The sequence below is a fragment of the Rhipicephalus microplus genome, unplaced genomic scaffold, assembly GCF_043290135.1.
Source record: "Rhipicephalus microplus isolate Deutch F79 unplaced genomic scaffold, USDA_Rmic scaffold_21, whole genome shotgun sequence".
In the NCBI taxonomy this organism is placed as follows: Eukaryota; Metazoa; Arthropoda; class Arachnida; order Ixodida; family Ixodidae; genus Rhipicephalus; species Rhipicephalus microplus.
Genome location: NW_027464594.1, coordinates 5,814,676 through 5,827,259, shown reverse-complemented (window position 1 = coordinate 5,827,259; position 12,584 = coordinate 5,814,676). Strand labels below are relative to the sequence as shown.

The following is a 12,584-nucleotide window of genomic DNA, read 5'->3' as shown; positions in this document are numbered from 1 at the left end:
TGAGAAAAGCGTTACGCTTTACCGAACATTGAGGCTAGAAATACATTTCACGGATGTATAAAAATGCAGTTCGATCTGTTGTGCGAGAGATTTGTTGGCGTCAGAGTGACCTACAAGTAGGCACTCACGACTACGTTAAGTATTAGAGAATGGAGAATGCGCACAATTACCTTTCGTGGGTTCAGGCTGCATTTGCGTGGAATTTAGGTAGTTGTATTTCATGAAAGTAGTATGAAATCAGCAGAGTACGTTACAACTTAGTAGGGTGGATGGTAGGAGATAGCTAGTTTTCAAAGAGTGTAATTATGGTTATATGGGGCCAAATTGTATTTGCGTTTGTGTGCTTTTCTCGCACGGCAATTTGTTCCATCTTTAGTAAGCGTCTCCACATCCATGATTGTTGTAACTTTGGCGGCACGAAATTCTGTCAAAATTTCAGAGTAGCTGATGGTCGCCTCAAAAATAGGAGGGCGTTTGATGTATCCTGCAAGAGCGCACGAGCTGGGTGGTCGACATAGGAAAGCACCTTGGTGGCATACGGGACCCTTGTCAACTGACGTCGCCGTTCTAGTGACCACCGATTTGTCTCAACATACAGGCTGACGAGTATCATTACGGAGTGTGCAGTGGAAGTTGGAGGCCGGGTAGTTAGACAGGACACTGGCAAGATTTCCCAAGAAACGAAGAACCTAATTAAGAAGCGTCAAATCATGAAAGCGTCAAGTACAACAGACAAAATAGAACTGGCAGAGCTTTCGAAGTTGATTAACAGACGTAAGGTATGCGATGTAAGAAGGTATAACATGGAGAGAATTGAACACGCTCTTAAAAACGGAGGAAGTGTCAAAGCATTGAAGAGGAAACTTGGGATAGGCAGAAGTCGGATGTATGCACTAAGGGACAAAGAAGGCAAAATAACTACCAATATGGATGGGATAGTTAAAATAGCGGAGGAGTTTTACAGAGATCTGTACAGTAGCCGAGACAACCACGACCTTAATACTATAAGAACTAGCAGTAACCCAGATTACACCCCACCAGTAATGATAGAAGAAGTCAGAAAAGCTTTGGAGGGCATGCAAAGGGGCAAAGCTGCTGGTGAGGATCAGGTAACATCAGATTTGCTGAAAGATGGAGGACAGATTGTGTTAGAAAAACTAGCCACCCTGTTTACGAGGTGTCTCCTGACGGGAAGAGTACCAGAGTCTTGGAAGAACGCTAACATCATCTTAATACATAAGAAAGGAGATGACAAGGACTTGAAGAATTACAGGCCGATCAGCTTGCTCTCTGTAGTACACAAGCTATTTACAAAGGTAATTGCTAACAGAGTAAAGAAAACATTAGAATTCAATCAACCAAAGGAACAAGCAGGATTTCGAACAGGCTACTCAACAATTGACCACATTCATACTATCAATCAGGTAATAGAGAAATGCTCAGAGTATAACCAACCACTATACATAGCCTTCATAGATTACGAGAAGGCGTTTGATGCAGGAGAAATATCAGCCGTCATGCAAACACTGCGGAATCAGGGCGTAGATGAAGTATATATAAACATTCTGGAAGAAATCTACAGGGGATCAACTGCTACCATAGTGCTTCATAAAGAAAGCAACAGAATACCAATCAAGAAGGGTGTAAGGCAGGGGGACACAATTTCCCCAATGCTATTTACCCCGTGCTTACAGGAGGTTTTCAGAAGCCTAGAATGAGAGCAGTTAGGGATAAGAGTCATTGGAGAATACCTTAGTAACCTGCGCTTCGCCGATGACATTGCATTGCTGAGTAACTCGGGGGACGAATTGCAACTCATGATTACGGAGTTAGACAAGGAGAGCAGACAGGTGGGTCTTAAAATTAATCTGCAGAAAACGAAAGTAATGTACAACAACCTCGGCAAGGAGCAGCGCTTCGAGATAGGTAATAGTGCACTTGAAGTTGTAAAAGACTATGTCTACTTAGGGCAGGTAATAACCGCAGAGCCGAACCACAAGATTGAAGTAACTAGAAGAATAAGAATGGGGTGGAGCACATTCGGCAAGCACTCTCAAATTATGACAGGTAGATTGCCACTATCCCTCAAGAGGAAGGTATATAACAGCTGTATCTTGCCGGTACTTAGCTACGGAGCAGAAACCTGGAGACTTACAAAGAGGGTTCAGCTTAAATTGAGGACGACGCAGCGAGCAATGGAAAGAAAAATGGTAGGTGTAACCTTAAGAGACAAGAAGAGAGCAGAGTGGATTAGGGAACAAACGGGGGTTAAGGATATCATAGCTGAAATCAAGATGAAGAAATGGACATGGGCAGGGCATGTAGCGCGTAGACAGGATAACCGCTGGTCATTAAGGGTAATTGACTGGATTCCCAGAGAAGGGAAGCGGGTTAGGGGGAGACAGAAGGTTAGGTGGGCAGATGAGATTAAGAAGTTTGCGGGTGTAAATTGGCAGCAGCAAGCACAGGACCGGGTTAACTGGCGGAACATGGGAGAGGCCTTTGTCCTGCAGTGGACGTAGTCAGGCTGATGATGATGATGATGATGATGATGATGATGATGATGACAGGCTGGCTGTTGGGCTGGTTCAGAAAGCACAGCTGGCCAGCCGAAGTCCATGGGGGTGCACTGGGTCAAGCATCTTCAATGCAGATCTTGACGCAACCCGCAAACCACCAAGCCATAATCGATACGTGATAGCACTGCACTGTTGAGAAGGTTCAGTAGACAGTCACGGTCTGTGCCCCATGACTGATCCGAGAGAATCTTGAGCAGGTTAAAGGATTTCAAGCATTTAAGTCGTACCTGTGTGATATGGGTAACAAAGCTGAGTTTTTGATAAACCACAACATTTTGGAATTTGTGATCTTATTTGGTAGCTATGGTTTGTCCTTTAATTGAGATGTTGGGGGATTGCCTTATGCCACGTGGTTTTGAAAAGAGTACGCAAACAGTCTTATCACAGTTAAATTTAAGACCATTTTTGTCTGCCCAATTCGAGAGCTCATTTACTGCCAACTGAATCTGATGTTCACAAATGGCTAGGTCGCATGATTTGAAGCTGATCTGAATGTCATCCACATATACAAAGTAGGAGGTTGTTTTAGGTAGGATAGTGCTTATGGAGTTCATTTTTACGATGAATAGTGTGCAGCTGAGAACACCACCCTGGGGGACGCCATTTTTTTGGTAAACCCCTTTGATAAGGCATTACCGACACGAATCACAAATGTATGTTCAGAAAGGTAGCTTTCAATAGTATTCAGCATATTTCCTGACACTTCAAAAGATCGCAGGTCACGGAGGATACCATAACACCATGTCGTGTCGTAAGCCTTTCTTCAAGTAAAAAAATACAGATAGGCAGTGCTGTTTATGAATGAAGGCATCGCTGACATAGGATTCAAATGCTACCAGTTGGTCAGTTGTCGACCGGCCAGATCTGAATCCTGCCTAATGACGATCAAGGAGGCCATTGTATTCGAGGTAACACACAAGGCGGCGGTTGACCATTTTTTCGAACACTTTGCCCAAACAGCTGGTCAGCGCAATAGGCTTGTAAATAGCAGCAAGCGTGGCTTTTTTTCCTAGTTTAAAGATTGGTATGATAACTGCCTTTTTCTAGGTCATGGGCAGACGCCCAGAGGACCATACAATGTTGAAAAGAATGAGGACGACTTGAAGCGTTTCTTATTGTAGGTGTTTAAGCATGCCGTAAGTAATCCTGTCCGAGCCTGCTGTTGAGCAGCCGCCATTTGCCAGTGCTGCCTTTAGTTCACCTATACTAAAGGGGACATTGTACCTTCCTGCCGTTGGCCTTTCATCACGGATAGGTTTACGTTCTTCGGCAAGTTTGTATCGCATAAAGGAGTCTGTATAATGCGCTGAGCTGAAAATATATTCAAAGTGTTGGCCTAAGGCATCTGCCTGGTGTTCCAGTGTATCACCAGCAGTACTAACAAGGGGCACCGGATGAGTGCTGTGCCCTTGGAGTGCTCTTACTCTGTTATACACCTTATGTGTGTCAGTGTACGAGTTAACTGATGAGAGGAAGGATTGCCAGCTCTGTCGTTTAGACTCTCGTCGGACACGTCTACCATTTGCTTTTGCACGCTTTAAGTTTACCATGTTTTCGACAGTAGGATACCTGCCGAATTTTGACCATGCTTTGTTTTGATTGTCACGAGCATTTTTGCACTGAGCGTCCCACCAAGGTCGTCTTTTGTTCCGTGTGTTGCTAGATGTATGTGGGATGGATTGTTTTGTTGCCGGTTGTGATGGTTAAGGACGTTCGTCACTGTGTTTGTTGATAGCGGACGAAAAAGGATTAACATCAACAATGGATGCGAACAAAAGAAGCGTTATATTATACACTAGAGAACGAAGTGGCAGGTGAAAATAAAACTATATGTCCAACCCTACACGCCACGCGTCACGCAACATGTACGAGAGTCAGACCTCTAGCATGCGGAGAGCTCGCGGCTACGCTTACTCCGAGTCCAGCGCGTAGAGTTCTCAGTTCGCAAGAGGAAAACGCTGCCTCACAGTTTGGGTCCCCGTCGTCCCGACATGATGCGATCGTCGACGTGCGCGAGGGCAAAGGTGGCACGGCTGGAGCGGCTGGAACGGCTGACGGCACACGGATGCGCTACCGTGGGCAGCACCGTTTAGTCAGACGTCGCGGCCAGCAGTCAGGGTCGCAACTCCTGAGGTTCAGGCAGGAGCCGTTCAGCAGGCCCCGTCCTTGCACCTTGCACCGGCCGGCGGACTCGACCCCGAGCGAACACTCCGGAGCTCGACCTAGCCGACACGTACGGGTCCCACGTCCGGCTCAGGAACGCTCCCAGGAACTCGTCCTCTCGATCGGCGCACTGCTTCGTCTGCCTTCGTGGCCTCCACGCTCGAGCTCGCTTTCGCATGTTCCTTCTTCTTCTCCTCTTCTTTTTCATTTGTTCTTATCGCCATCGTGCCACCTGCCCTCCGCTTGTCTTCTTCAGTTTCAGTTTGACGTTCCTCGGCGCTTTTAAGTCCCTTTAGCCACAAATCGTACCTAAACACAGCACTTTTGTGTCCTTTCCTTACAAATATCCCCCTGCTCAAGAAAGTTGTTTAGGGGGAAAACAACTTTTCACAAGCGCGCGAGGTAGAGTACCCAAAAGCGAAAACATAGCAAAAAAAAAAAACATTTACAGAAGTTCATTCCGCTAGAGAAAGGGTGAATTACCATGAAAAGAAATCGTGCCACCACTAAACGCTAACCAGCGGAGAAGTCAAATGCGGCTGAGGTAGTCAGCACCTACGTTGTCGGAGCCCTTAATGTACTCAACCACAAAGTCATACTCAGTAAGCAATAGGCTCCCTTTCGTGGTATTTCTTGAGAAGGTTAATGTGAAAAAGACTTCTCCGTGTTCCGAGATCTATCTCGTAGTCATAGTCACTGCGTTTTTCAAGCACTGTGAACGGTCCCTTCCATGTCAAGATCAATTTATTCTTATCTGATGGTAGCAACAGCAATACTTTGTCTCCGGGTGATAGTTGTCGAACTCTTGCTTTCCTATCGTAATATTTCTTCCGTGTCATTTTCGCCTTCAGGAGTTCTTCGTGTGCTACCTTGCAGGTGTCTTGCAGTCGCTCCTGGAGATCTATAACATACTCGTATGTTGTTTTCGTTTCAGGATCGATGTTGGCCCCTGTCCACAGTTCCTTAAGGATCAACATTGGCCCGCGTACAAATCTGCCGTAGAGGAGATCGAACGGCGCGAATCCAAGGCTCGTCTGGGGAACTTCACGGTATGCAAAGAGCAGGGGAGCCAAGTATCTGTCCCAATGTTGCGGCCGTTCTTGACACATGCGGCGAACCATTTGTTTGAGAGTGCCATTAAATCTCTCCACAAGTCCGTTGGCCATGGGGTGATAAGGCGTTGTGGGTAGCTGACGAAATGAAAGTAGCCGACCGAGTTCTTGCATGAGACTCGAGATGAACGACTTTCCAAGGTCGCTCACTATCTCACGGGGCACTCCAACGCGGGAGAACATCTCTACTAGTGCTTCCGCTATGCGCTCTGTCTCGATGCTCGGTAGTGCCACCGCATCCGGGTAACGCGTAGCGAAGTCTACCATCGTTAAGACATACTTGTTGCCCTTGGATGACGTCGGTGACAGCGGGCCAATAATATCGATGGCGACCCGCTGAAAAGGTGTGTCTATGATAGGCACATTTCCCAATGGAACTCGTCCGACGAGGCGTTTTGGCACGGTCCTCTGACATACGTCGCACGACTTCACGAACTGTATCACATCAGCCCGTACACCCGGCCAATAAAACACTGTAAGGACATGGTCTGTTGTCCTTCTTTGCCCTTGGTGACCAGACAGAAGGCCTTCATGAGCCATCTTCATTACGGTGTTCCGAAGATCCTTGGGTACTACAAGTTGCTCCAAGTCTCGCCTTTCTGCCGTGCGATGGCGCCGGAAAAGAATGTCACGTACCAGCACAAACTCAGTGACTGATGGCTTCTTAGATATGATCTTTCCCAATGCGGCGAAGCAGGTTTCCAGCGTGGGATCTGCGTGCTGTAAATTCTTTAGCGCTTCCCGGCTGATATCCAGGGGTCGGATCCGAGGAACAATCAGTTCACTGGGCTTTTTCCTTTCTTTTCCTGCAGCCGCCGACATGTCATCTTGTCGTCTTCTATCAGATGAGGTTGCATCTTCAGGTTCTTCTTCAGTGCATACTGGATCACGGTGAATCTGTGCTAGTTTTGGACGTCCTGCTGGCTGTTGCGGGGCTGGTTGGGCAGCTGACAGTACACCCGCAATGTTGCCAAGCACAACTTCATACAATGGATTCTCCGTACAAACAGCAAGCACCTGACCTCTGAAAAACGGAGAATCTGTGTACACCTCTGCTTCTGGTAAGACTTTTGCAGATCGGTCCAATAAGCGAACGGTACGGGTGTTGCCAGTCAAGTTGCAGTCAGGAACTAGCGATCGTTTCACCACTACTGTATTGCAACCGGTATCCCGCAATACGGTAACCCGCTTCCCTTCGAGATAGCCCTTTACAGTTGGCATTTGTTTTGACCCGTTGTCGCAAGTTGCGTTGCTTTGGGTCCCATAACACATGTCATGACAATGTTTCTCATCCTGATTGTCAGGCGCATCTTCCATTGATTTCTCATGCTGCGCTTTCTGGTATCCCAAGACGGAACATGATGCCTCTCTACGTTTTCCCGAGTTTGAGGGACAACTATCGGATCTGTGCCCCGACTTCTTACAGATCCAGCACGACGTCAACTTGGGCGCTCGAGACTTTGTCCAGCAATCGGAAGCTCGATGACCCGGCTTGTTGCACAGAAAACAAAGCGGTTTTCCTTTGCTTTCGCTGACAGTGTCAACTTTAGCTGTAGCCATCGGTTTCCCTTTTTCGTCTTTTCCCCTAGCGAGATTCATAATTCTCTGAGCTTCCAAATATTGATCAGCCGCTGTTGCCAACGTGTCCAGGCTATGACATCCTCGCTCCTTCAGGAAGACAGCCAACTTCTCGTCGCACCGCCTGAGGAATTGCTCGGACACCATCTTGTCTCGCAGTGCATCATATATTTTGGGAGTCTTCGCCAGCTCCTGCCAATGGTCGAAGTATCCACAGAGACGTCCCGTGAACTGTCGACCTGTCTCAGTATTCTCGGGCCGGGCATCCCTAAACTTCGTGCGGTATCCCTCCTCTGTATAACGGAACCGCTGGAGGAGCGTCTGCTGGAGCTTTGCGTAGTCCGTAGAGTCTTCTGCAGACATCCGTCCTACCACGGTCAAGGCTTCTCCCGTTAGACACAAGCTCAGTGACAGGGCCCACTTGTCGGTTGGCCAGCCTTGGCTCATGGCAACCCTCTCAAATCTCTGGATGTACGCATCCAGTTCGTCCCTACTCTCATTGTAGGGCGGAATCATTTTGTGTGGGCTGCAAAAACTCTGACCACCACCCATACTATCGTCCGCAGAACTCGTGCTCGGCCGCTGCGCTTCTGCGACACGACGTCGCTCCTCGAGCAGGAGCCTTTCAGCCTCCATGCGAGCTATTTCACGCTCATGCTCCACCTGTGCTGCTAGCCGTGCCTCCTCTCGATCTTTCGCTCTCTGGTCCCTCATTTCTTTTTCCTCCGTGCTCACCCATGCCAGCAAAGCCTCACCACTCAGCCCCATCTCCTTCCCTAGTTCAACTAGCTTTCTCTTGTCGTCCATCCTCGTCCGCCACACACAAACAACGTGAGGCTCTCAGATGTGAGGCGAGAGCTTAGTCCTGTCGCGGACGCCAGAAATTGTGATGGTTAAGGACGTTCGTCACTGTGTTTGTTGATAGCGGACGAAAAAGGATTAACATCAACAATGGATGTGACCAAAAGAAGCGTTATATTGTACACTAGAGAACGAAGTGGCAGGTGAAAATAAAACTATATGTCCAACCCTACACGCCAAGCGTCACGCAACATGTACGAGAGTCAGACCTCTTTTATGCGGAGAGCTCGCGGCTACGCTTACTCCGAGTCCAGCGCGTAGAGTTCTCAGTTCGCAAGAGGAAAACGCTGCCTCACAGTTTGGGTCCCCGTCGTCCCGACATGATGCGATCGTCGACGTGCGCGAGGGCAAAGGTGGCACGGCTGGAGCGGCTGGAACGGCTGACGGCACACGGATGCGCTACCGTGTGCAGCGCCGTTTAGTCAGACGTCGCGGCCAGCAGTCAGGGTCGCAACTCCTGAGGTTCAGGCAGGAGCCGTTCAGCAGGCCCCGTCCTTGCACCTTGCACCGGCCGGCGGACTCGACCCCGAGCGAACACGCCGGAGCTCGACCTAGCCGACACGTACGGGTTCCACGTCCGGCTCAGGAACGCTCCCAGGAACTCGTCCTCTCGATCGGCGCACTGCTTCGTCTGCCTTCGTGGCCTCCACGCTCGAGCTCGCTTTCGCATGTTCCTTCTTCTTCTCCTCTTCTTTTTCATTTCTTCTTATCGCCATCGTGCCACCTGCCCTCCGCTTGTCTTCTTCAGTTTCGGTTTGACGTTCCTCGGTGCTTTTAGTCCCTTTAGCCACAAATCGTACCTAAACACAGCACTTTTGTGTCCTTTCCTTACACCTGTATAATGTGATGTGTGACCAACGCTTCACATTCATCAGTACCTAGGTTTTCGATTAATGAGCATGATAGTTTTGAGAGTTTTTCGGAATTTCGTCAAGTTCGCATTCTGTTCTCTGAACCTGGTTACATTCGCAGTCATCCTACTCATATTTCCTGTGTGTTTTAGACCGACAGAAAAATGATCACTTCCGTAGAGGTTGTGAATTACAGCCCACTCAGTGCATGCCAAGGGTGAAGGATATTTGATAGCAAGATCTATTGCTGATATGAGCTGAGCGCTATGTTAAAGTATGTTGGCTCTTTTTTTATTAAATATACAGGAGCGGGAAGACAACAGAAAGCTTTCAATTAAGGAGCTGCGAGAATCCGTTCTCCTACATCCCCATAGAGGGTGGTGCGCGTTAAAATCTCCAACCAACATAAATGGATGTGGAAGCTGGTCTATGAGTGTTTCAAATTCTTTAGTAGACAGTTGGTAGTCCGGAGGGATGTATAGTGAACACACGGTTGTTATTCGTCCAAAAATTAGGGCTCGTTTTGCCACTGCTTCTAAGTCAGTAACCAGAGTGAGGCTTTGAGACGGTACTGCTTTTTGCACCACGATAGCGACACCGCCAGATGAATGGGCAGTGCCTTGTTTGTCCTTTCGGTATACCACATATATTTTTAAAAGGGTAATGTGTGTGGGTTTTAGGTGTGTTTCCTGTAAGCAAAGTATGTTTGGTTGGTGTTGTGCAAGTATTTCATAGATGTCGTCTAAGTTCTTAAGTAAGCCTCGGCACTTCCAGTGAATGATACTTTCGGCAGCCATTTTCACGAATGAGGAAAAGAGCGCAACTTATTCACACTTCACTGCCTTTATCAGGCGGCTTCACTGAAGGGTGTCTCTTTCCTCTGAGGCGATCTATGGAGCCCCGCCTCACTTGGGGGGATTCCGTCAGCATCATAAACGCTGAGGATCTTGGTGTCACTTCCATTGCCTCCGGTGGACCCTCGGAAGCTAATGAGGGTTTGTCAGAAGAGACAGATGTCTCAGTTGTCTGTGTGGTCCTTGGAGTCAGATGAAGTTCAAACTCCGGGACTTGGAAGGTTGGTGCAGCCGGTAGCGGCTCGGTGGGGGGCAGAGATGTGCACGCATCAGCAAATCTGTATTGCGTGCTCACCGTCACTAGACGCCGCTCGGTTCCCAGGTGAGCTGCGTCAGCGTTTGATATTCCAGAAAAATAGATACTTTCTTCCTGGCTTCCGAGAATGTGATATTTTCTGTAACCTTGGTGTGAATTACAGCCTTTCTTTCTTGAACGCTTCCCATGTGCGCAAGTACGCGGCATGCGGCCCGTGACAGGACATTCTGTTTGGTTCGAAGTGCAGCTCTCGGTTGGGTGCTCATGGTCACCACATTTCGCACATGTTAGTTTTCCATGGCAGGTGTTTGATCCATGTCCGTATTTCTGGCACTTGAAGCACCTTCTGGGGTCAGGTATATAGGGACGGACTTTACTACGAAGGAACGCCGCTTTCACTGATTCAGGCAGGATGGAACGGTTTAAAGGTTAATACTATATGCGGGGTTACCACTTCTTCACCTTTCCGTCTGATTGTGATACGACGTATGGCGATTACGACCTGCTCTCAGAAGCCATCAAGGAGATCAGTTTCCGTTTCTCGCATGAGATCGCGCTCTGAAATGACACCTTGGATAATGTTAAGATTGCTGTGGGGGGTGACAGACACGTTCATGTGTGCAAACTGCTTTTGTTTCAGGAGAGTGTTTGAGTGATCTTTTTGGGTCACTTTAACACGAAGATAACCAGATGACAGGTTCTTTGCATCATATTTTTTGCCTATTAGGTTTTTAAAAGTTCTGGCTATCAAGAAGACCGACAATGCTGCAACAGACTCGCTGTCTGTAAGAGAGTGTATGACCAAAAAGTGTATAAAGCGGTCACAATCAGTTCGGGTGCGTTTGGAGCTTTTATCGGTGCGGTTTTTAGGGACCGATCATTCAGAGAAGGGGAGGGTTTTGCCATGAGAAGCATTTGAAGTTTGGCGGCGATGGTGACCACCCACCACCGAGCACAACAAGGGGACGCTACAAGGTAGAACACTTGAAGGCGCCAGCCATACATCGCCGCTATAATTAAACATAGTTACCCAAGGTTGGGCACCTACACAAAGTTAACCTTCCGCCAGGAACAATTGAAAGTAGATTGAAGATAGAAGGTGACAGGGCAGATAAAAAGTGAGAGGTAAAGACGAAGACGAGGGGAGAGAGAGAAAGGAAAAGTCGACTGCCGATTTCCCCTGGGTGGGTCAGCCCAGGGGTGCCATCTACGTGAAGCCGGGGCCAAAGGGTTGTGCTGCCTCTGCCGGGGGGCCTTAAAGGTCCAATTACCTGGCGTCGGCTCAACCCCTGGGATCCCCTTTTCCTCGGACATGGCTCAGCCACGCATGGCTAGGTGTGGGAGAGGTCGAACCCCCCCCCCCCCCCCCCCCCCCGTTAGCTATGGTCCGTGGTGTCACTACACACCAAACGCCTGCTTTCACAGACGCCCCTGTGCGGTGTTATCTAGTCATGTTTTTACATGACACACATTTCATGTTAATAATGTTTGCACCAGCCTGACACATTCATCATTCATTGACGTCCCGTTATACTAAATTTGGTATAAGTGGAGCTAGCGAAACGGCCGCCAGCGCATCATGAGCGTGGCATGTAGGGATGTTGTTACATGACCGTGCAATCCATGGTTATCATGTCTCCACCAGTCAAATACATTCGTCATCCATGCAGGTACCACAATACCACACTTTGTATATGTGATGCTAACGAAATGACCACGAGTGCATCATGAGTGTGGCATGTAGTCATGTTGTTACATGACACGCAGGTCATGATTTCTATGTTAGCGTCTGTAGCTTGTGTTGCCCATGCAATTTTATCATACCATAGCAGCTTTGCAACATGTCATGTGAACGAAACCACTGCAAGAGCAGCAAGACCATGAAATGTAAATCGCGACCTTCATGACATCCATATCATGATTTTCATGATATGACTAGTCATGTATGTTCTACATACAGTTATGTTATGCCATACCAAGTTTGGTGTCAATAGCATTAAGGAAACAGCCAGGAGAGCTAAATGTCGTAAGTGGCTAGATAGATAGATAGATAGATAGATAGATAGATAGATAGATACGCTCAAAGTCGCTGAAGTTCGCAAAGAAATGCTTCGAATTTAATGTGTAGCGCCGTCACGCACAGACGTACCGAGCGCATATCAAGACAACATCACTTGTGATGCTAAGGGCACGTGGCATTACAAAACCTGCAGCTCTTGTACATGCAGATAAACGTGTCGGTCACATATTCAGTCACATTTTTTTAATATAGCACACGCGCCTCTAAAAGTTTATGAGATGCTTTGTTCCGGCGTTTATATACCAAGACC

At 48.0% G+C, this 12,584-nt stretch overlaps 2 protein-coding genes across 2 annotated transcripts in view; both read right to left on the bottom strand.

The window, feature by feature from the left end:
- LOC142785324 (3-beta-hydroxysteroid sulfotransferase-like) overlaps window positions 1-12,584 on the bottom strand; it is a 58,968-nt gene that overhangs the window by 25,753 nt on the left and 20,631 nt on the right. The gene's annotated exons all lie outside the window — the stretch shown is intronic.
- Window positions 1-12,584, bottom strand: part of LOC119169933 (sulfotransferase ssu-1) — a 29,907-nt gene that overhangs the window by 16,485 nt on the left and 838 nt on the right. The window lies entirely within an intron of this gene.